The sequence below is a fragment of the Marmota marmota genome, unplaced genomic scaffold, assembly GCF_001458135.2.
Source record: "Marmota marmota marmota unplaced genomic scaffold, marMar, whole genome shotgun sequence".
Taxonomy (NCBI): domain Eukaryota; kingdom Metazoa; phylum Chordata; class Mammalia; order Rodentia; family Sciuridae; genus Marmota; species Marmota marmota.
In genome coordinates this window covers 10,542,215-10,566,291 of record NW_026000272.1, presented here as the reverse complement: position 1 = coordinate 10,566,291, position 24,077 = coordinate 10,542,215, and the positions used below count along the sequence as shown (strand labels likewise).

General features: G+C 35.8%; 1 pseudogene; it reads right to left on the bottom strand.

The window, feature by feature from the left end:
* Positions 1-8,543: 8,543 nt before the first annotated feature.
* On the bottom strand, positions 8,544-8,963 carry LOC107152574 (annotated as a pseudogene).
* Positions 8,964-24,077: the final 15,114 nt, after the last annotated feature.

The window sequence follows — 24,077 nt, the reverse complement described above, 5'->3', positions numbered from 1 at the left end:
AACCAAAGCTGATTGTTGAGCAACTAGAAAACTTCAAGCTGATTTCTGGCTGTCTGGTTTCCTAAGCATGGTCTAATGCAATTTGAGATAACCTTGAAGCTTTGCACAAGTCTTACTGAAAGAGCTATTTTGAAATAGTTTAGTGACTTGTAAACAATTTCAGGTAGCATATAAATCATGTCAAACATTTCCAACACCTTTCCAGATTCTGACCATGTTTAGCAGGAGCTGAAGATCAGGCTCAGAAATGGATGTATAAAAACAAAGAAAGTGGGAAGGATCAAAATGGTGTGGTTTAAGGGGCACCTGGCAGGCTTTCTTTCCCAAAAAGTTCTTTCCCATCACATGTCAAGTGTGTGAAATTCTTTTATTATAGACTGGAGCCATACAACTAAATAACTATCTTAGTAGGGATTAGTTTTAGAAGCTAAGGTGAGGGGAGTAAGAGGGGAGCAATTGCTATGAAGGGCAGGTGGCTTCACCTGGTGGAATCTCCAGGTCCTTTCCAGCTCTATGGAGACAAAGGTGCAGAGGCTTTTGTTTAAAATTCATTTCCTTCTAGATGCAAGTCATGTCTAAAACAAGTTATTTTTTTTCTTAACAGAGGTATGCTTTGTTTAACATGCATTTCTCATAAACTTTGTAAAACTCTTGTGCTTTGAAACTCAAATTGCTCAAATGTAGTGTTGTACAAGTTTAATTTTTGATTTGTTTGCTTGAAGTGAGAACTATCTTAATATGTCAAAGAGGAATGCATTTCAGTAAAAGAAAACAGTTTTAGTCCTACCCCAACCACATAGATCTCAAAAGTCTTTAACTGCTCTATTGAATCCCTGAAACATCACAACAAAATTTATCCTTAGCCAGACATGGTGGTACACACTTGTAACCCAGTGACTCAGGAGGCTGAGGCAGGAGAATCAAAAGTTTGAGGCCAGCCTTGGCAACTTAGCAAAACCCTGTTTCAAATCAAATAAAAAGGGCTTGGAGGGTGTGGCTCAGTAGGAGAGTACCCCTGGATTCAATGCCCAATATTTTTGGGAAAATTAACCTTATAGCAATGATATAGCCTCTGCTACAACTGGGAGAAAGTAGAACAACATTAATGCTTAAAGGGTTAGGATTTGACCTGTGGTCCATTTTTTAAAAATATATTTTAGTTGTTTATATACCTTTATTTTATGTATTTATTTATATGTGGTGCTCAGAATCGAACCCAGTGCCTCACACATGCTAGGTAAGTGCTCTACCACTGAGCTACTCCAGCCCTGTGGTCCATTTTAACAATGTTTTCCTTCCTTATTAGTCTTCATTTGTTCTTCTTCTTCTTCTTCTTCTTTTTTTTAACAATGTGAAGACATGGATTTTAAATCACCCATTAATAATATAATGGGGCTGGGGATATAGCTCAGTTGGTAGAGTACTTCTTTCACATGCACAAAGCCTTGGGTTCAATCCCCAACAACACACACAATAAATAAATAAATAAATAAATAAATAAATAAATAAATAAGATATAATAAGTTACAATATAGAGATGTTCAAAATATGTGAGAGTGCAGATATGAAATGAAGACAGGCAGAATACACTACTTTAAGAAAAGGAGAGCTTATAAGGCACATAGTGAGGAGCTGAAATTATGCTACTGTCAAACCACTACCAAGATGCTGTATTAGGACAGTGACATTATACTTTTTTCCCCTCTGCTTTGCATGCTTTCTGTAATGCTATTATAACATTTTTTTTGTTAGTAGCTACATTTGTAAGTATGCACTTACATCTTACTTTGATTCTCAGAATATGACAATGTTTTAGCAAATTACATTTTTAAAAATTGTCAGCAGGGAGGCATTATGATGCAGTTGAATGAGCACTAGTTTGAGAAATCAGGACAACTGCATTTTAATCCCAGTTCTTGTCACCATGGTGGAAGGTTGTTCCCACTCTGTGCCTTGATTTCTATAAGGCAAGATTGTCTCCATATTCCTTTTTCAGCCCTCAGTCCTTTAACTTCTGTCAACATGTGTTTAATGATTACTCCATTCAAGCTCAAAGTATTTAAGATTTTACAAGGTCCATTGAAGTTTAAAGACTATTTTTGCCAGGATTTTTTCTATTTGATTTAGAACAGGAAAATAAACTCTATTTACCTTATGCCCATACTAGCCATCTCACAGTAGCTCCAATAATAGGCAAAAGCCACAGAGGGAGGAAAGAATTGATAGGTCCTTCCATTTATTCCCTATACCCATTGAAAATGGTTACTAACACTGAAGAAACAGCAGCAAAGAGGAAGAAAGGGAGCCAATATATAAACATCAGCAAGGTATTTGCCCAGAGAGGTCAGAACAGAAACATGAGACTGGGCATGTATCTGGATGAGTTCCATGGAAAAACTGCCCTCTTTGACATTGGTATGAAAGAGAGTGTGGACTTTAAGCCCTGTGCTGACATGAAGAAAGTGTTATCTGATGATAGTAACATTAAAGTTGGTACTCTGAATCCAAATTCTAAAATTTGAGTGAAGAAAATGACAATATGTGCTTCTATGTGTTGACTACTGAAGACATATTTGAACTCTGCTCATCTATTTTGGCATCAGCATCAAGAACAGAAATCAAAACTGTGCTTCCAGGACAGTGTTATTCCTTGAAAAGACCTACTGGCCACTTGCTATATTAGGGCAGTGACATTATACTTGCTATACATTATAGCAAGATGGCTATACTGGACCTTCTCATCTTGAAGCAGGGTCCATAATTCCCTTCCAGATTTCCATCCATTCCAATGGATCAGGAATTCCATAAGTTGACAGATAGTGGTGTTGGCTGAGGCTCTACAAGTAGGAAAGGCAAACTCATACCTGGATAAATACCTGTCCCTGTGAGGATGAACTGTAACTTTCTAGGAAAGGAAGACCCAATATAGTCACTTTGCCACCAAGTGGCCAACAGGTCTTTTCCAGATATACTGCCATATTGGGGGCTCAGTTTGAGTCTCTGTTGCTAACAAGTTAGGTTCAGAGGCATTAATACTAGACTGGAGTATGTAAGTAGGAGTATCTGCTGCTGGCCCCATATGTAATTTGTCTTTGCCACTATGACCATTCAATTTATGTGCCTATTAAAAATTCTGGAGTGTTAACAACCTCTGGCTAATGTTGACTGGCAAAATTATTTTGTCTACTTGGTAGGTAAGTGCCACTTATTTTTAAAAAATTTTTTTAGTTGTAGTCAGACATAATATCTTTATTTTATTTATTTACTTTTACATGGCGCTGAGGTTCGAACCCAGTGCCTCACATGTGCTAGGTGAGTGCTCTACCACTGAGCCACAACCCCAGTCCTAGATGAGTGCACCTTCTATGGTGCCTATTTGTACACATTCCCATATCTCTGGGTAGAACTACTTTTCTCTAATCTTTGAGTCCTTTCCCTTCTAAGTCCTTGACAGATGGCTAACCATTGACTACTGCCCAGTAATCTGTATATATATTTTTTACCTCAGGCCAGCTCTCCCTATATACAAATTGGTTGACCAAGATTATTGCTTGGTCAAGTACATTCCTCATAGTTGATTGTCTGAGGAATAGTTACTTTATCATTTTCTCTCTCTCCCATGAACTGTTTGAAAGTAACTTGTAGACATCATGCCCATTTACCCCTAAATACTTCAGTCTGTGTTTCCTAAGAACAAAGACATTCTATATATAACCACAATATGGTTTTCAATATCAGGAAACCTAACATTGAAATAATACTATTATCTAAACTACAATTTAGTCTCAAAATTTAACAATTGTACTAATAGTATTCTTTATATCATTTTCCTGGGTCCTGCTTTCAACTTAGGATCGTTCATTGCATTTAGTTGTCTTGTTTCTTTAATCTGGAACAGTTCTTCTGTATTTTTTGATCTTAGAATATTTGAAGAATATAGGCAAGTCATTTTTTTAATATTTATTTTTTAGGTGTAGATGGACACAACACAATGCCTTTATTTTTATGTGGTGCTGAGGATCGAACCCAGTCCTGCCCATGTGAGGCGAGCGCTCCACCGCTGAGCCACAATTCCAGCCCCAAGGCAAGTCATTTTATGCATTATCCCTAAATTTGTATTCTGCTGTTTCCAAATAGTTAAATGAACATCAATAGCAAAAACAATGTTGTGTCCTCGGTTTTTCGTATCAGGAGGGCCATGATGTCTGTTTGTCTCAATACTGTTCATGTTAGCTTTGATCACTTGGTTTATGTAGTAACCAAAAACTTCCTCCAAAATACAGCTAATCTTTACCCATTGTAATCAATAAGTAATTTCTGCTTTGATATTGTATTATCCTTTCCCTAATCAAATTTTTACCTACTAATTCTACCACCCATTGATGGCTTTCTAACTCCATCATTCCTTCTAGGTATATTAGTTTGCATCCTACTTTCAGGAAGAACTTTCCCTCTACTTCATAATTAATCTAATAACCTAATTATCAACTATTAATACTAATAATTTAACTAATAATGTTATTAATTAATAACCATTAACAATTAAACTAACATCAGTACAGAATTATGCATGCTTCTTATATTTAATGCACTATAATGCATTACTACCATTATTTATTTTGATGCACATATGATTCTACATTCCTTTTTTTTTAAAGAGAGAGAGAGAGAGAGAGAGAGAGAGAGAGACAGAGAGAGAGAGAGAGAGAATTTTTTAATATTTATTTTTTGGTGGACACAACATCTTTATTTTTTAATTTTTATGTGGTGCTGAGGATCGAACCCAGCGCCCCGCGCTCGGTTACCACTTGAGCCACATCCTCAGCCCCCACATTCCTTTTTATTTATTTATTTTTTAGTACTGAGGATTGAACCAAGAGAAATTTAACCACTAAGCATCATCCCCAACCCTTTTAAATATTTTATTTAGAGTCAGGGTGTCACTGAGTTGCTTATTAGGGCCTCACTATATTGTTGAAAGTGGCCTCAAACTTGCAACTCCTGCCTCAGGCTTCCAAGCCACTGGGATCACAGGCATGCACCACTGTGCCTGGTATTATTCCACATTTTACCATTGAGAGCCCACAGATTGTTTTGCTATATCCCATCATTCTCTGACACTTGACTTTTTAGTATCACAAGATGCTTCTTTTCTAGGAAATTGACCAGTTCTTACCCAAGTAAGAACCAAACAAGGTCCTATCAAATCAACAATTATCCATGTAGCCAGGTGTGGTGGTGCACATTGTAACTCTAGCAACTCAGGAGGCTGAGGCAGGAGGAATGCAAGTTCAAGGCCAGCCTGGGCAACTCAATGAGATCCTGTCTCAAAAAAAAAAAAAAAAAAGGCAAAAGGGCTGGGGATCTATTCCAGTGGTACAGCACCCCTGAATTCGAACCCTAGTACCAAAAAAAAAAAAAAATCCATGCACACATAGCTTCTAAACAACATTTTAGGACTTCATTTTTTTTTTTTTAATTATTTGTTTTAATTGGTTATACATGACAGTAGAATGCATTTATGCACTTTGATATACATAGATAAGATATAATTTCTCATTTTTCTGAGTGTACATATTGTAGATGTACATTGTACATTGATCATGTACATTATCATGTACATTGATCATGCACTCACATATATACATAAAGTAATAATGTCTGTTTCGTTCTACTATCCTACCTATCCCCACATCCCCTCCCTGCCCCTCCTTTCACTTCCCTCTACCTAATCTAAGGTAACTCTATTCTTCTCTAGTGCCCCACACCCCTTATTGTGAATTAGCATCCACGTATCAGAGGAAACATTTGGCCTTTGGTTTTTTGGGATTGGCTTACTTCACTTGGCATGATATTCTCTAATTCCATCCATTTACTGGCAAATTCCATAATTTCATTTTTCTTTAAAGCTGATTAATATTCCACTGAATATATATACCACATTTTCTTTGTTTTTGAGAAAACTTTTCACAAGGCAAATTTTATTTTTCAAATTATAAAAATATGAGCATATCAAAAATAGTCTAGTCCATATAAGAGCAGTTTCAGCCATTTAAAAGTTATACAGGTTTTGGGGCTGGGGCTGTGGCTCAGAGGTAGAGTGTGGGGCACTGGGTTCGATCCTCAGCACCACATAAAAATAAAATGAAGATATTGTGTCCACCTATAGCTAAAAAATATTTTAAAAAGTTATACAGGTTTTGGAGAAAGCAATTCAGAACCATTCAGTTCAGTTATTGCTAGTTATATGCAGCTTTTATTTATGACTATTATCCACAAGAGAAAGGGCAGCATTTGGGCATTTTGTTGCTGCTAAAGCTGTGGTTTAAAAAAAAAAAACAATTCAAAATAAGAATAAGCTTGCTTTAAGTAAGAAATAATGTGTAATCTTTGATCAATACTAAAAGAAGGTGTAGTTTAAATGTCAATTCCACCTCCTTCTCCCATTTAATTCTATTTTAATAGTATATCAGAAATATAGTGTGTAGCTTTGGGCAAGAGTAAATGAATTGCTGGTTTAAAATTAAGTGATCAAAAACATTAATCTTGGTTGCAATGTAGAAACAAAGCTGGTATATCTAGCTTTAAAACATTATAAATTGCAAATATTTTAAAACATTAACCAAGAACCAGAGCTAGGTTATTTTTTTCCTCTTTAGTAGTCAAGACATAAAATTAATCAATTTGTTCTTGTGAAGTTTATTGTGAAGATCTGTTGCTCTCTATTTTTCTCTCAAAAAAGACAATGAGATAGTCATGTAACAGGAACATGTTTTAAAATAAATGTGCCTAATGTCATATGGAAGAACAAATCACAAACTAAGTAATTTTAACTTTAAATGATAGATAATACAGTTGACACCACAAAACATCAGGGTGAAGAATCACTCATTTTGGGGTGGGTGATACATAGGAATTTTTGGCCTTAAATTCACTGGAAGACTTAGAAGTTAAGGGTGTCACAAAGAGATAGCAATCACTTTGTTTCCAACTTTCCTTTTAGACCCTGTTACAGGTTAGGCTTATTGCTGATATTTTACCCCCATAAGTTCTTGAATGAACAGATACATGATGGTGAAACTATAAGATGAAGTATAAAGACCTTAAAAAATCATTCTTTAAAAATTTTTTTTTAGTTATAGTTGGACACAATACCTTTATTTTTTATTTATTTTTACGTGGTGCTAAGGATCGAACCCAGAGCCCTGCACGTTCTAGGCAAGCACGCTACTGCTGAGCCCCAGCCCCAGCTCTAAAAAAACATTCTTAGAACAAATGTGACACTCATGACATTTGGCAAGGATACATTTTTTTAGAAAGAGAGAGAGAGAGAGAGAGTTTTTTTTAATATTTATTTTTCAGTTTTCTGTGGACACAACATCTTTATTTTATTTTTATATGGTGCTGAGGATCGAACCCAGTGCCCTGTGCATGCCAGGCGACTACGTTACCGTTTGAGCCATATCCCCAGCCCACAAGGATACATTTTAACTTAGTGATTTAAATCCTAAAAATAGGAGGTAGTAGTGAATTAATTTTTAGGAGGTAGTAAACAAGTACAAAAATTTTACCATTTGGTCACCCCCCTCACTTTTGGTTTCAACCTTGGATATTTCTGTATTTCTCACTACCCATTCTCCCACTAAAGCTATTAGTTCCTATAGCACTCATTACCAAAATTTCTAGACTTGGAGCTGCAAAGATATATGTTTTTAAGAAGTTTTAATCCACCAAATGCACCCAATAATCAAGTGTCAATTTAAAACATTTTTTACCTATTTAGTTATTAATTAACTTATAAAGTAACAATGCAAAATAAGAAAACTTTTTTTTAAAGAGAGAGAGAGAGAGAATTTTTTTAATATTTATTTTTTAGTTTTCGGCGTACACAACATCTTTGTTTGTATGTGGTGCTGAGTATCGAACCCCGGCCACACGCATGCCAGGCGAGCACGCTACCGCTTGAGCCACATCCCCAGCCCTAAAATAAGAAAACTTAACATGAAAAAGTCTATTAAATATTCTACATACAATTCTTAGATGTTATAGTAGTTATGAACTGGTAAACTGTATTATATATTGCAACTGCATTACCAGTGTTAACTGAAAATAGGCATGTGATTTACTAAAAGTTTAACCTATTAACAACAATAACAGCAACAACAAATTCTACTTACGCACAGAGAGTTATATTGTGCTGATAGCCCACAGATAGTATTACAAAAGGATTCCATTTTTGTGATAGACTGAGTTCACAGTGAGTAAGTTAGTAGCAAGATCATATGTTTAACATTACTTTAAGAATGTCATTACTGGAATGTCTATAAGGCATGTAAAAAACTAGCATTAAAGCTCTGAAGGGCAACAATCCAAACTGGCAGCTGCTAGAAAAGTGATGATAGGAATAAAAAAAATATATTGAGGAAACTTAGTTTCAGCACAAACTGGGTTTACAATGCTTTTTTTTTTTCTAATTAAATGAATTAATTCACATAGACTTCTGCTTCAGGAACTAGCAGAAGAAAGAATTGACTTTTGCCCCTTTAACTCCTAGCCCAATTTTGAAAATGGAAGCAATCATTAGCAATCTTCTACATGGTGCTATAAGGAGTGGATTGAGCAGTCAGCAGAAAGTTCTGGTTGAAGTAATGTTGTTTGTTTTCATCAAACTTCACAGTTCCAGTGGTCCCAACAAGAACTGTAGTCTGGGACTAGGTAGCTTGCTCATGGACTTGGTGGCAATCTACCATATTGACCTGGAACTCACTAGAAGGCAACATCTCAAAAAATTACTTAGGGCATCTATCCCTGTAACAACATTTCCATCCCATATTAAAGTGGCCTTGTCCAAATATAGCCTGGTAAGTGCCCTTCTTCTTTTGTCTATTGTCTCATAGTAAATATTGACAAATTCCTCAGTAGCTCTACATGCCTGATCTACATAAGTCAGATCCAACATGGTCCTAGGGGAGCTCAAATAAGTATGATCCGACAGTGGCAGCATCACTATGTCTGCACGTTTCTGCCTCACTGGGCTGCAGGAAATATTTAGGAAAGCAGTGAAATTCGCCAAATGCACACAATTTTCTACCTGCCCATTCTTTCCTGGAAGTCCACATTTTTTTTTATCCATTCATCTACTGAAAGACATCTAGGTTGGTTCCACAGTTTAGCTATTGTGAATTGTGCTGCCATAAACATTGATGTGGCTGTGTTCCTGTAGTAGGCTGATTTTAAGTCCTTTGGGTATAGACTGAGGAGTGGGATAGCTGGGTCAAATGTGGTTCCATTCCCAGCTTTCCAAGGAATCTCCATACTGCTTTCCATAGTGGTTGCCCCAATTTGCAGTCCCACCAGCAATGTATAAGTGAACCTTTTTTCCCCACATCGTCACCAACATTTATTGTTGCCTGTATTCTTGATGATTGCCATTCTGACTGGAGTGAGATGAAATCTTAGAGTGGTTTTGATTTGCATTTCTCTAATTACTAGAGATTTTGAACACTTTTTCATATATTTGTTGATTGATTGCATTTCTTCTTCTGTGACGTGTCTGTTCAATTCCTTAGCTCATTTATTGATTGGGTTATTTGTGTTTTTTTTTGATGTTAAGTTTTTTGAGTTCTTTATATACCCTAGAGATTAATATTTTATGCAAGTGGTAAAGATTTTCTCCGAATCTGCAGGCTCTCTCCTCATATTATTGTTTCCTTTGCTAAGAAGAAGCTTTTTAATTTGAATCCATCCCATTTTATTGATTCTTGGTTTTACTTCTTGCACTTTAGGGGTCTAGTTAAGGAAGTCAGATCCAAGTCCAATATGGTGAAGATTTGGGCCTACTTTTAACAAATTACCAAAGATCACCATATATAGAAGAAAGCCCCTTAGGTGAAATATGGAGATTATTTCTTGAATGAACTTTGTTCTGAGATACATTAAATTACTTAGAAATAGTCCTATCCTTTCTAGTCTTGCTTTTAAGTTTGTTTGGCTGGAGCAAACTAACATTTAGTTTTTTACCCCCATGAATCAAGGCCCTTCTTACTATTCTACATGCTGTCCTGAGAATTTTGAGATTTTTCTGTTCTGACTGGTGGCAGCAGTTTCTCCTTGTGGCCATGTGTGAGTGCTTGGCTGCAACTTCTGACCCTTTCACATGCCCTTCTCCTGCCTCAGCTGGTTTCCTGCTCAGTACTCATTTCAGTACTCAAGGGGAATCTCCGCAGATCACCTAAGTTCATTCTCTCTCTCTCTCTTTCATCTTCCCTACCTCCCTCCAAGTTTAGAAATTTTATTAGCCCATAATGAAACCCGGTAGCCACTACCAGTCATTTCTTCTTACCCTGTCACCCAGTTCATGGCAACTACTTCCACCGCGCGACTAGCATGCAGCTTCATACAAGAGGTTCGTAGCATAGAAATTAAATAGTGAGATCAAAATAAACACACAAACTCAATTTACCTTTTTCTTTGACCAGGTCTGAGACGGCCCTCCCTCTGGCTCCTGCCCTGAGCCACCCAGTGGGGTAGCGAGGCTTACTCAGGACTAGCAGGAGAGAGAGAGAGCATATCAGGGAGTGGCCTTTTATTGGGGAACAAGAAATTCAGGGGAAAATTCCATCCAATAAAGGTCGAGGGGGACAGCATTCCAAGGTCAGGGTCAGTGATTGGTCTCAGGGTCAATGGTCAGTCACACCCCCACAGGGATGGGCTCTCGCACCTAGAAAGGGTGGGGATTAGTTCTGACACAGCTTGGCCAGAACGCCTCACACCCAATCAGGGAGGTGTCCAATCACGTGCGAGAATGGCTTCCCACAACTACTAATCCACTTTCTGATTTTATGGGTTTTCCTGAATGATTCATACAAGTGGAATCATATAATATATGGACAGTTATGTCTGGCTTCTTTCCCTTAGCATAATGTTTCAAAGTTCATCCACATGAACATCATGTGTTAGACTTTTCTTCCTTTTTACTTCTAAGTTATTTTTAATTTTTTTTTAAATTTAAAAATTTGTTATCATTAGTTATACATGACAGTAGAATGCATTCTGACACATTGTGCACAAATGGAGCACAACTTCTCATTCCTCTGGCTATACATGGTTTAGAGTCACAGCACTAGTGTAATCTTACATGTATTTGGGTATTCTATGTTTTCTTTTATCCATTCATCAATTGATGGACATTTATTGTTTCAGGTTGTTATGAATAATGTTACTATGAACATTTGTGTAATCGTTTTGTGTGTATATATTTATTTTGGTACTGGGGATTGAACCCAGGGGCACTCTACTACTGAGCTACATCCCCATTCCTTTTTATTTTTTATTTTGAGACAGGGTCGTTCTAAGTTACTTAGAGCCTCACTAAGTTGCTGAGGCTGGCCTCAAACTTGCCATCCTCCTGCCTCAGACTTTCAATTCACTGGACACATTTTTAAATTTTTCTTTGATATATACCTAGGAATAGGAATATTTTATATGATAACTCCATGTTTAATATTTTCAGGAACTTCCAAAAACAGAGTGGCTACACCAATTTACATTCTACCAGCAGTTCACAAGAGCTGTGATTTCTCTTTCTATACCTAGTTTATTAAGTGTTTTTATCAAGAAAGGGTGATGAACTTTGTCAAATATCTTTTGTGCATCAATTGGGATGATCATGTGTATTTTTCTTTATTTCATTGATGTGGTATATTACATTGCTGATTTCAGTTTGCTAGTATTTACTGTGATTTTTTTCTCCCAATTTTTTGTGGTGCTGGGGATCAAACACAGGATCTCCCTTATGCTAGGCAAGCACTGTATTACTGACCTACACTCTAATATATTGTTTATATTCATATGCAACAAAAGCACACAAATATGTGCAAAAATGATGCATGATAACTGCAGGACAGAGGTTACCTGAGGAGAGATAAATGATGAAAGAATCATGAGGTGGAGAGTTTTGTGTGTTTCTTTCTTCTTCTCCTTCTCTTTGTCCTCCTCCTCCTCCTTTTTGCTGAGGCCAGCTTTGAACTTGCCATCCTCCTGCTTCAGCCTCCCAAGTAGCTGAGATTGCAGATGTGAGCCACCACACTCAGCTTGCTTTGTTTCTAATACATTCTTTTTTCTTTTGGAATTGCTAGGGAGTCAATTTTAAAGATTCATACTACAAAAATGAAAAAAAAAATTATATGAGGTAATGTTAATTAATTTGATTTAATCATCTCAAATGTATACATAGAAAAGCATTACATTTTACCCCATAAATACATACAATTACTGTCAAGAAAATATAAAATTAAAATTAAGTTGAACATATATCCATATATCTTCTATGACTTGTAGACAGTGTTTTAATTCATAATTGGGGTTAAATCAGTAGTCTGGAACCTCTTCTTTTTTAACATTTGCAATACACATACTTATTTACAAAATATACAAAGACTGGAAAACTCAACAATCAGGAAATAATGTAATTAAAAATTAACAAAACACATAAACAAGTATTTCACTGAAAAAGATAATCAAGGACTGGGGTTGTGCCTTAGCGGTAGAGCGCTCATCTAGCACATGTGAGGCCCTGGGTTCAAGCCTCAGCACCACATATAAATAAATAAACAAAATAATGTGAAAATATTATTATCTAAAAGAATTCTTTTTTTTTTTCCATGTGCAGAAGGATTCACATTTATTGGTTCAAATACAGTACCTAACACTTGCTAAACATGCATTTCACACTAATTGGTCACATTTCCACAGGTAGTCAATTCANAAAAGGATAATCAAATGGCAAATAAGCATATGAAAAAATATCCAGCATTACTTATTGTTAGAGAAATTCACATTAAAACCATAATGGGATACCTAAGAGATTGCCTATGGCTCTATCTATTTATCTACCCATATCCATATATGATTTTTTATTTGCATATGTTATTTTTCACATATATTATTTTATATTTATATAGATAAATAATTTTTGCATATATTATTTGCATATATATTTTTATTTATTCTAACTAGTTATACATGACAGTAGAATGCATTTCGACTCATTGTACACCATTCATGCAATCATACACATACATAGGATAATAATGTCCGTTTCATTCTACCATCTTTCCCACCCCCATACCCCCTCCTCTCCCTCAGTCCCCTCTGCCCAATCCAAAGTTCCTCCATTATCCCCCCCATTATGGATCAGCCACATATCAGAGAAAACATTTAGCCTTTGGTTTTCTCGGTTTGGCTTACTTTGCTTAGCATGATAATCTCCAACTCCATCTATTTATCTGCAAATGCCACAATTTCATTTTTCTTTAAGGATGGATAATATTTTATTGTGTATATATAGCACAGTTTCTTTATCCATTCATCTATTGAAAGTCATCTAGGTTGGTTCCACAGTTTACCTATTATGAATTGAGCTGCCATAAATATTGATGTGGCTGCATTACTATAGTATGCAGATTTTAAGTACTTTGGATATAGACTGAGGAGTGGGATAGCTGGGTCAAATGATGGTTCCATTCCAAGTTTTCTCAGAAATCTCTATACTACTTACCAGAATGGTTGCACCAATTTGCAGTCCCACCAGAAATGTTTGAGTGTACCTTTCCCTCCACATCCTCACCAACATTTACTGTTGCCTGTATTCTTGATGATTACCTTTCTGAGTGGAATGAGATGAACTCTTAGGGTAGTTTTGATTTGCATTTATCTAATTGCTACAGATGTTGAACGCTTTTCATATATTTGTTGATAGATTGTATTTCTTCTTCTGTGAAGTGTCTGTTCAGTTCCTTAGCCCATTTATTGATTGGGTTATTTGTTTGTTTGTTTGTTTGCTTGGTATTAAGTTTTTTGAGTTCTTCATATATCCTAGAGATTAGTGCTCTATCTGATGTGCATGTGGTGAAGATTTTCTCCCATTCTGTAGGCTCTCTCTTTACATTATTGATTGTTTTCTTTGCTGAGAGGAAGCTTTTAAATTTGAATCCATCCCATTTATTGATTCTTTTTTTGCTGTCATAGAAAATAGTGAATTAAGCAGAATTGATTTCCAAGATCTTCAAAGATTATTACAAACACAAAGTATCCTTCTAAAAGTATCCCAAATTAAATCAAAGGCACATCATCAACGTCTAACACTTGTGACATCAAGAATTCTTTTAGCCTGGAGTATTGGTGTTTTTGTCTGTGTTGCCATCCCAGGCCTGTGATAGGGGCTGTGGCTGCATTGTAATGTCTGGGCTGTGTCTGGGGAGTCCTTCCCACCTGCCCAGCTAGGGCCAAGCCACCCCTTGAAGAGGCCTCCATCTCTTTCTTAGGCTCCAAGGCATAGGGAGCATCACCTCCCACAAACACCACCTTCAGGGGCTCTGATGGCACCTGCATCATGAGCCTAACCCAGGCAACCTACCCTGGAACCACTTCCACCTGCAGTCCTGTGTAGGAATCGAGTAAATGGGATGTCTCTGAGCCCTTGTTCCCAAAGGGCCGGCCAAGGGCTGCCTGCCAGCTTGGCTCCATCAACCCTGCATGACCAAATGATAGTTGGTGGGCTCTGCAGGCTATTCAGGCCCTCTGCTACCTCCCACACTTGCCTGCTGGCAAGGGATGGGCCCTGTTCTGTGAATTGACTACCTGTGGAAATGTGACCAATTAGTGTGAAATGCATGTTTAGCAAGTGTTAGGTACTGTATTTGAACCAATAAATGTGAATCCTTCTGCACATGGAAAAAAAAAAAGAATTCTTTTAGATAATAATATTTTCACATTATTTTGTTTTTAGCCATTTGCAATGTTCTGTATGTAAGTCGTATTTTAAACATTTTTAAAGGCATGAAATAATGTAATATCTTTTTAAAAGTGCAACCACAACTTTAAAGAAGATATCAAATCTGCTTCATACTTAAGGTGGGGCAACCTAATATACATCATAACATGAATCTTCCAAGTATTCTAACAAACATTTCCTGTGTTTAATGTTAAAAATAAAATAATTTTCTCACTTAGAAAAAAATCAAGGCATCATTTGATTGGTAAAGTCTATTCTTCCCCCAATTTTATACTTTTTTATATTCATTTAGTAATTGTAAAATTATGACAGAAGGACAACTTTTATTGTAGTATAAAAATCTTAGGAACAACAAATTACAAACATTCAATTTTTAAAATAAACAATGTGTTTTCCTTCCTAAAATGTAAACATTCAGTTAATAGAACATACATGGTATTCTAGGTATAGAAACACCAGTAATTCACTTTAATAAGAGGTGTATTTTGGTATATTTGGTGGTAAGGTTTTTGTTTATCTTAATACAAAGCACTTCACCAGGAGAACCAGGCCATTATTACTAAAACAATTCTATTTCTTCACTCAGTTTCCTTGAGTAGAAAATCATTAGTTTCTGTAGAATTTGGGCTGTAAAACCAGGACACAGAAAAGGTCTGAAAGCGGGGGTTGCTGGGATTATGGCTCAGTGGTAGAGTGCTTGCCTAGCATGTGTGAGGCACTGGGTTCAATTCTCAGTACCATGTATAAATAAATAAAAATAATGTTCTATCAATAACTAATTGTTTTAAAAAGAGAGGGTACTTTACTGAAACCTAAAACTGGACATTTAAAGCACATTGGGGGCACAGGAAGTAGAATATAATAAAATAAGGGAAAAAAACCCCAGCAGCACAGCCTTTGCCAGAGCCAACCCAGAAGCTCCAGCCAGAGAGGTCCCTCTATGAGCAGAGTAGAGGGATAGGGAATTAAAGGAACCTGCATTTTTGAGAGGCACAAGGCATGTCTGGGTATGCAGTGTTTAGAGACCAAGGACATCGCCCAACAAGCCTGAAGTACACACTGTACAATATCTGTATGTGGGGAAAGAAGCCACCATCTCTCTACGCAGTGTGCAGAAGACAAAGGAAGGAACCATTTTGCAGTTGCAGTGCAAGAGCTAGCAAAGGAGGAAGCCCATTCTTGGCAAACCTGAGTTTGGCCTGAAATATAGGTCCAATAAACACATGCTACATGACATAGAGTGTGCTTAATTGACCAGGAGAAATCAAACGTGGAGAGAGGTTTACACAGGGGAAAACTGGTCATGGACACCCATGAGAGAGACGCATCTGGCCAGGAACTTGGAAGGGCAAGGGTGGGAGAAATTGTTTGGGTACTGAACCTGAGACCTGGAAACATGGAGTCTGCAGGTGACATAGGGGCCTAAGAATTGGATCCTCTGCCACAGGACTAGAATCCAGGTGAGCCCCGGGGTAAAGAATTCCAGTGTGGACCAGAAAGTACTGGACTCTGGCGGTGCACTGATTTAAAATCTCCAGACCAATTAGCATTCAGCAAAGAGCCTGGAGCCCACCTAAACCTAAATCCTGCCTTCAGGAACCCCACCTTTAGCATTACCTTAATCCAGCAATCCAAAGGGTGGTGCATCACACTCTAGAAGACCCCACCTAAATCTGCTGAGAAGAGAAGTTGAGAATCCTTTGAACTCCAATGGAAATAAATCTTTAACTTTTCATCAAGTTTTTTAAAAATTCTTTTTCACTGTTTAATTGTGACCTTAATGGTACACGGACATTTATACAGTTTACTATTTTTTTTCTTCTCATCTCTAGCATTCTAAAAAAATATTTATTTTTTTAGTTATAGGTAGACAAAATATCTTTATTTTATTTTTACGTGGTGCTGAGGATTGAACCCAATGCCTCACAAATGTGAGGTGAACACTCTCCCTCTAAGCCACAATCCCAGCCGCTCATCTCTAGCATTTTTGAAGCCAATTATTTTACATGGATTAGTTTTTTTGTGAACTAGGATGTTTGGTTAGTATATTTTCATTTTCTTTTGTATTCTTTTATTTTAATTTTTAATTTAAAATTTTGCTTTATATATATTTTTCTCCTACCTGTTTCCCTTTTTACTCTCTTTTCTTCTGCTAACAGCCAATCTCTGTTGTTCTCTCTTTCACTCTTCCTTTAATCTTTTATTTATTTTTCGGTACTGGGAATTGAACTTAGGTGTACTCGACCACTGAGCCACATCCCCAGCCCTATTTGTATTTTATTTAGAGACAGGGTTTCACTGAGCACCTTGCAGTTGCTGAGGCTGGCTTATGAACTCACAATTCTCTTGTTTCAGCCTCCCAAGACTCTGGGATTACAGGTGTGCAGCACCACACCTGGCTCTCCTTTAATCTTTTACTTCTGTCTTCTCTCCTCCTCCCTCATAATCATCACAACCTATATCACTTCTGTTCTCTCCCTGTCTACCATTGGAAAAATGTAAACATTTTTTGCAAACTTGCTATTTTTATTATAGACATACAGATCATATCATTTCTGTTTATTGTGATAATTATCATTGTAGATGTCATAGTAGGAAGTATTTGGTTTAATGCTGTATAATTTTTGCATTGGTTGTTGTTATTATTTGTCTCCCCCTAAACAGTGAGGTGCTGGAAACCTTCACAGACACTATAAGTCCACAAGGTAGAAACTCTACTGCCTCAAATCCATACTGTTAGATGGGTAGATACACAAACAACATGAAAAATCAAGGAAACAAATCACCCCCAAGCAAACCAAGATTCTCCAATAACAGAATACATCAATACCACAGTGGAAGAAATGTCAGAAAAGGAGTTTAGAATGTAGATAGTTAAACTGATCTGTGAAGTAAAGGATGATATAAGAGAGCAAATACAGATAGAAAAAGATCACTTCAATAAAGACATAGAGATTCTGAAAAAAAAAAACAGAAATCTTTGAAATGAAGGAATCAGTAAACTGGATTAAAAATTCAATAGAAAACATCACCAACAGACTAGACCACTTGGAAGACAGAACCTCAGGTATTGAAGACAAAATATATAATCTTGAAAATAAAGTTGACCACTGAGAGAAGATGTTATAAAACCATGAACAAAACTTCCAAAAATTATGGGATAACATGAAAAGACCAAATTTAAGATTTATCACAATAGATGAAGGTACAGAGATACAAATCAAAGGAATGCACAATCTTTTCAATGAAATAATATCAGAAAATTTCCCAAATCTAAAAAATGAAATGGAAAATCAAATAAAGAGGCTTACAGGACCCCAAATGTGCAAAATTATAACAGACCCACACCAAGTCACATTATAATGAAAATGCCGAGCAGACAGAAAAAGGATATAATTTTAAAGGCTGTGAGAGAAAAATATCAGATTACATATAGGGAGAAACCAATGTGGCTCTCAGATGATTTCTCAACCCAGATCCTCAAAGCTAGGAGATCCTGGAATAACATATACCAAACTCTGAAAAAAAAAAAAAAGGATGCCAACCAAGAATCCTATATCCAGCAAAAGTAAGCTTCAGATTTGAAGATGAAATAAAACATCCCAAGATAAACAAAAATTAAAAGAATTCACAACTGGAAAGCCTGCACTTCAGAATATTCTCCACCAAATACTCAATGAAGGTGAAATGAAAAAAAAAAAAAGTGAAAACCAGTGAAGGGAGGAACTACACTAAAGGAATAGTTAATCAAACGAGAAACTAATCCAAATTAAAACCTAGCAATAAACCAAAATGACTGGGAGCACAAATCATATATCAATAATAACCTTGAACATTAATGCCCTAAACTCATTAATCAAAGGACATAGACTAGCAGATTGGATTAAAAAACAAGACCCAAAAATATGCTGGCTCCAAGAGACTCACTTCATAGGCAAATACATCCACAGTCTGAAGGTGAAAGGATAGGAAATAAACATATCTCTCACAAGGATCATGTAAATAAGTAGGGGTTTCTATCCTCTAAAATAAACCATGTTATGTAAGCTATATAATTGTGATTATACAATTGTAATATTACCTTAATATATTCTAGCATCTGTAGGGTTGTTTGATAGCTCCCTTTCCATTAATATTATTTTTTTCTTAGACTTGTTAGATTTTTTAAAAAATGTTTTTTAGTTGTTGATGTACCTTTACTTTTTAAATTTATTTATATGTGGTGCTGAGGATCAAACCCAGTGCCTCACACATGCTAGACAAGTGTTCTGCCACTGGGCCACACCCCAGCCCCTAGACTTGTTAGATTTTTATCAACTTTTAGCAGTATTATTTATTTTCTATTACACATTTTTCTGCTCCTTTTATTTTTTCCTTCCTATTACCTAATTTGAAAATGATTTGTTAATCTAGCTTCTTTCTGATTCAAGAACTTTGTTATAAGTGTTCATCTGAGTACTATTTTGTCCCAGAGATTCTGATATTTTAACCTTTTATTATCACTTAGTTCAAAGCACTTTTTATTTACCTTCCTTGTGCTTTTTTCTTTTATCTGGGAGATATTTATAAGTGTGCTGTTTAATTTTGAAATAGTTGAGATGTGGGGATGGGGTTCTATATATTTTTTATATAATATCTTTAATTTGCTTATTTATTTTTATGTGGTGCTGAGGATTGAGCCCATTCCTCATGTGAGAGACAAGCACTCTGCCAACTGAGCCACAACCTCGCCCAGTTCTATATATTTTAAGGTGATTGATTTCTAATGTAATAAATCATGCAGGAAACACATTCTGCATGATTTCACATTTTTAAATTTTCTTTTTAAAATTTATATTATTTTTTTAAAATTAAAAAAAATTTTTAGTTGTAGATGGACACAATATCTTTATTTTATTTATCTATTTTTATGTGGTGCTGAGGATTGAACCCAGGTCCCCACACCTGCAAGGCGAGCAGCTCTACCACGGAGCCATAATCCCAGTCCCAGATTTTTAAAATTTCTTAAAGCTTATTTTATGAAAGAATATAATCTATCCTTATTAATTTTCTACTTGTCATTTTTGTGTATAGTTCTCTATAAATAACAAATAGGTCAAGGTGGCTGATAATGTTGTTAAGCCTTTTATATCATTACTATTTCCAGCAAAGTCAGGGGGCTTAAAATCTCCAAATATGATTGTGGATTTGCCTTTCTATTGTTATTAATTTTTACTTCATGTATTTTGAAATTTCATTATTAGGTACATACACATTTAGGATTGTTATACCTTCTTGAAGAAGTTACCCTATATGGTTATGAAATGTTCCCCTTTATCTCTGAAAATGATTTTTATTGAAATTAATTTTATATTAATAGCTCTACTTCAGATTTCTTATGCTTATTTTCCCCTTCTTTTGCTTTTAACCTATTGGTATATTGATATTTAAAGTGTGACATATGTGTAGAACATATAGTTATTATTTGCTTTTTCTACATGTTGAACATTTATACCTTTTAATTACAATATCTAGTTCATTTATATTTAAATTAATGACTGATATTATTGGAAAAAAGAAGAACACCTGACATGGAGGTCAGTGGAAAATTGAGTAAATGATAGGTTTGATGATGTAATATTTTGGAAAATGGTTTGAGTAGCCCTGCCATCAGGCTCAGAGAGAAGATTATTGGAATGTCTTTGTTGCAATTATTTATTCTCTCATTTATCATATGGTTCACAGCAACAGATTTTATTGTTTGTTAACACTTTTTGTTTTGCAAATAAAAATAGTCTATATAACATATATGCAAATAATATATGCAAAATATATTATTTTTTTACAGTCAGTTACTTGGTCACATATCTAGACAATGGCAGAACTTAGATTTTCATCTGGGCATTCTGACTCTGAGAGTTGTCCTTTACCCTTCTCCTATATTGACTTCAATGTCATACTTAATAAAAAAAATTGCATGAGAGAACGTGGCCATTGTGATTATTAATATGGATTGTCAACTTGATTGGATTAGTAGATGCCTAGGATGAAGATGACTTCTAGGTGTCAGTGAGGGTGTTTCTAGAGGTGATTGGCATGTGGGACAGCAAACTGAAGGTACACCCTGAATGTGGGCAGCACAGTCCAATGGGCTGGGAGCCAAGATAGAACAAAAGGTGGAAAACGGAGCCATTTTTCTTGAGCAGGGCATGGGAAGCGGGGATTCATTGCTGATGCTATCACTTCAGGACACTGGATTCCAGTTCCTTCACTCTTTCAATGTGGACTCTGATCACTGATTCACCAGAGAGTTCCCAAGCCTTCAGTCTCAGACTGTGGCACATCATTGGCCCTTCTTGTTCTGAGGCTCCAGCTTCTTAGACTAAGCAGCTATTTGTTCCTTGCTCTTGTGTGCAGACAGCCATTGTGGATGTCCAGCTTCTGAGCATATAAACTGACTTCTTAAATCCCCTTGTATAAATACACACACACACACACACACACACACACACACACACATCCTATTGGCTCTGTTTCTCTAGAAAACCCTTAATAATACAGTCACTACACCTTAACTCAAAACTTTATGGTGAACATTTTGAAAGCATAATACCTTAAAACAGTCATACCTAAAACAGATATTGTAGGAAAATGTTTTTCTTTGTCATAGCTCTAGCAAGTAAAGTCTCCATAAATATGACAATGGAGGATGAGACATTTGGATCTAAATAGATAAACCTTTGAATGGACTCTTGGATATTTGTGATTATTAATATGGATTGTCAACTTGATTGGTCAAATGCTCTCAAAAGGATGAGATACACTACAATTTACTCCTTGAAATGATTTAATTAAGTCAGAACACAGAGACTTAGATATTTGCATGACTTTATTTATTCTGGGATAATGAAAATAATTCACATATCAAGTTCTTGGTAGTTCATATTTAATGGTGGTAGTTGGGGGAAAGGAGGATTTTGCCTTCCAAGTAAAACATTAAGGTTGAAAACAGGATAAAAAGAAGAAATATTACTTTAGACCTGTTAAAATTATATATTATTTCCACATCTTTCTTAGCATGCTATTAATTTTTGCCATAAATTAAAATATATTTACATCAATAAATACTCATAGTCACAAGAAATAACATCTATATATTTATTATTAAAATTCTGTATTATGGAAAAGTTCTTGGTAGCAGACAATAATGGCAGCCACCGGTGTCCCAATATCTCAATATTCTCTCCAAAAGCAATACAGAACAACAAGAAGAGAGAAATAAAACTCAAGTCATACCCTCATAATAACTGAGGAGAAAGAATACCCAAACTTCAAAATAACTAATTAAAATGAGAAGTAACACCAAATTACAGTGTACTGTCTCTCATGCTCCTTTCCTCCTCCCACATGCCCTGCTACCAGGCTTTGTGGTGAGCACAGCACACTGACAAACCCTGGGTGGAAAACAGAAGAGGAAAAATAGTTAAAGGGCTTAAAGGTATGTAAAATCACCACCAGGAAGACTCAGTTCACCTTAATTAAAAAAAAATGTCAAGGTGGATCGTAGCATAGACTTTAAGGAAGAGATTTAAAAGCATGTGTGATTTGAAGGAGCCGTCTTTGAAACAGATAGCTTATGGTAAAGAAAATAGGTAAAAAGCAATGAAGAAGAACACTTTGGCAATTTAACGGTGAAGGAAAAAAAAAAAAGAAAAAGACAAAATGTGTGTCCAAAAAGACAAAGGAGAATCACAATAAAAGAGAACACAAAAATACTCCCCCATCACCAAAGCCTAAAAAATGTACTAGATACATGGACTTTGCTGTGCTGACGGAAGAGGGCGCCATTAAAGTGGGAATCTCATAAAATACCATAATATCACAATATGAACAGCAAGAACAACAATAAAAAGATTAACAGATCTATACAGAAGTGTTTCTGAGAGGGAAACTTTTGGTACTAAATACTTAAAATAGAAGAGAGGAAGGACTCAAATCAGTCATTCAAATGATCTCTCAGAAAACCAAAGAAGAGAAAAATAAACCCAAGGAAAGCAGAAGAAAGGAAATAAATAAGAGCAGGAATAAATGAAATTGAAAATAGGAAAACAATACAGAAAATCAATAAAACAAAGATAGTTCTTTGAAAATATCAATAAAATTGATAATTTTCTAACAAGCCTAAATATAAAGAGGAAAGACACAAATTACCAAGATCAGGAATGAAATAGGGGTTATTACTTGCTGCAGTCTGGCTGGGCACAAATCACGAGCCACTGAAGCAGGAACAAACTTTATTTTTGAACTCCACCAGCAACTCCTCCCTAACGCCATGCTGCTCATCCAGGAACCAGCCACCGGAAATATCTCCTCCGGAAATCCCTCCTCCTGCACTTCCCCAACCAATGGGAACTCTCGGGGAATCCCCAGGAATCCCCACGAGAACTCCAAAGTAGCGCCAGAACTCCGAAGTAGCAGCAGAGGCAGATAATAATGCCTCGCCTGTCAACCAATACTGTTGGCAAAATGCCAGGGGCCATACCAACTCGGCTGTGGCTCTCAGCAATTACTACAGATCCTTCAGCCATTAAATAATAGTGAAGCAATATTATAAAAACTCTACTCATTTAAATTTTTAAAACTTAGATGAAATGGATCAATTCCTTGAAAAATATAAACTACCGAAACTCAAACAATAGAAAATGAATAGTCCTATAATTATTTAAAATGTTGAATCCATATTTTAAAAGCTTTCATAAAGAAATCCCCAGACCTCAGTCATTTCATTGGTTAATTCTCCCAACTATTTGAGAAAATTTAGCATCAAAAAATGGAAAACTAGGAACTGTAGCTCAGTGGTAGAGTGCTTGCCTAGCATGTGGGAGGCACTGGGTTTGATTCTTAGCACCACATATAAATAAAATAAAGGCATTCTGTCTGACAATCTACAACTACAAATTTTTTTAAAAAATAGAAAACTACAGATTAGTGTTTGTTATGACCTTAGAAACAAAAATTTTCAATGAAATACTATAAAATCTAATCAAGCAATATCTAAAATGAGTTATATACCATGATTGAATGGGGTTTATTTTAGGAATGCAAGGCTGGTTCAATATTAGAAAATAAAGGTAATCTTCCATATCAATAGGAAAAAGGAGAAGATTTGCACAATCATATCAACTGATACAGAACATTAATTTGACAACAGTTGACACCATTCATGATACATGATGTGATATATATATATATATATATATATATATATATATATATATATATATATATATATATATATATATAT